Consider the following 2,250-nt stretch of genomic DNA (forward strand, 5'->3'; position numbering starts at 1 on the left):
AAAAAAAAAAAAAAAAAAAAAGACTGAACTTTGGATCCTGAGAAACCAAGCCACGGGTAGCATCAGTTAACAGTTTTATGGACAAGTCCTCAGTTGAAAAGCTTCAGAAAGACAAATTTATTGACAGCCGAATTTTTAGGGCACTTTTCCTTAAGAAATAGAACTTGATTTTTATTTGTTAAAGGTTTCTAATGGCTCTAAAGGACTAAATAATAATTTAGATTGATAAACTCTTATGCTAATACTGAAAAGTGAGCCTGGCTATTTCAGTGAGTATAATTTAAACTTACTAAAGAAAATCTGTACTTTTATAAGGGTATATTTTATATAACTTAATAATGCTAAAGTATACTAAAGTCTTTTCTTGAGAACATTGTTGCAATATACGTTGCAGTTTGCACAGAATTTTATGCATAATTCACTTTAAAGGTATAGAATATATATGGTCTTACAGTTTTTTAAGGCTGTTGAACTAAAGTATTCCTCAAATCCTTACCTCTTCAGGTCACTGAAGTTCACTTAGATTCTGAGCTCCATATTGGTAGCTCCTAAAGTATAATTGACATCTAGAAAGCTAATTGCAACTCCGGTGTTGAAAGTTAAAATGAAATGAAAGAGCAACAGACTGTAAGGTAACTGGCTCTTTATAGAGTTTTTTTAAGGTCCAGATGGCTGATGCCTCAAAGAATCTCTTAAATTGTGCCAAAAGTCTGGTATTTCCTTTCAGTAGGGCACTAATGTATACGCTTCAATAATAACAAGTTAGTAATGTTAAAAATATAGGTGACTTATACTATTAAACCTCCTCTGCTATAAAAAAAAGAAAAGAAAATGAGATAGAGTGGAAAATACCACCAATTTATAAAACTTTGTGTATATATATTTGTGTGTTATGTGTGTACTGGGGAACCCTGTAAAAAATATTTCTTACTTTGGGATGTGGTAATAAAAAATAGCTTGGAAGTCCCTGTTGTAGTATAGGTACCTCCATGAGGAAACTGAAGTCTAGGAAGATGTGCACACCCTTCTGCCCACCTACAGGCATTGGCCATACGTCCTGCTTGAAACTTGCTTCCATCACCTGTATTCTTGGGAAACTTTTTAGGTTTTCAAACCTAGGCAGGGGACCCAGCTCCTGGCCCTGCCCTGAGGCAGGGGGACCAGGCCTCTGATGAGAAAAGTTAATGCTAGTGAATTAATCCAGAATTTTGCAGTCAAAAAATTAAAAAAATAAAAAAGGAAAACCAAAACCACATAGGGATTTAATCTTGGTATTCATGTAAATTTTATGTCATTTCATTTTTTTCTTTCTTTCTTTCTTTCTTTCTTTTTTTTTTTTTTTTTTGAGACAGAGTCTCACTTTGTTGCCCTGGGTAGAGTGCCACGTTGTCGTAGCTCATAGCAACCTCAAAATCCTCTTGCCTCAGTCCCCTCAGTAGCTGGGACTATAAGCACCTGACATAACATCAGGCTATTTTTTAATAGCAGGGTCTCACTCTTTCTCAGGCTGGTCTCCAACTCCTGAGCTCAAGCAATCCATCCACCTCAGCCTCCCAGAGTGGAATTACAAGAGTAAGCCACCATACCCTGCCAGTTTTATTTTATTTAGAGGGAAAGCACCTTAATCCTATAAGAGCTGAAGGCTCCTCAATATCTAATTTGATCCTGCCTCACTTTTCCTGCCTCTTGTCACAGAGTTGCTAACCATCCTCCTGTGTCTCTCTCAGCTGAAGTCCTGTCACCCTGCCTCTCTGCCCCCTGCCTTGAGGATGGTGGCCGGGCTTGGTTCATCTTCGGGTCTGATGTGCTTCTCATAATACTAAGGGCCCAGAGCTCATGATTAACATGAGGTTACTGAATTGAGTCAGTTGTGCTTGTCCCTCCCTTGTCTCTTGTGACACATTTTTTTCTTGATCTTCTCCCTTATCTCTGGCCAATCCTTTCTAACCTTCTTTTGCCTGCCATTGGCTGCCACTAGCTGAAACTAACTGGACTCAGTTGGCAAGGGAAATTTGGAAATGGACTTGGCAGGAGTTAGACCCTGTGATACAGAGTGGAGCAGTTGAAGGGTAAGGAATGGAGTTACGAGCAAATAGACAAATGACCCATACAGTCCACCCCCTTTGCATTGATTCTTATTCTTACATTCATTTTGCTTCCACTTAAATGTATGACATTACATTTTCTTTTTTGTTTGTTTGTTTGTTTGTTTTGAGACAGAGCCTCAAGCTGTCCCCCTGGGTAGAGTGC

Source organism: Otolemur garnettii, unplaced genomic scaffold, assembly GCF_000181295.1.
Source record: "Otolemur garnettii isolate 467f Iridium unplaced genomic scaffold, OtoGar3 scaffold00003, whole genome shotgun sequence".
In the NCBI taxonomy this organism is placed as follows: Eukaryota; Metazoa; Chordata; class Mammalia; order Primates; family Galagidae; genus Otolemur; species Otolemur garnettii.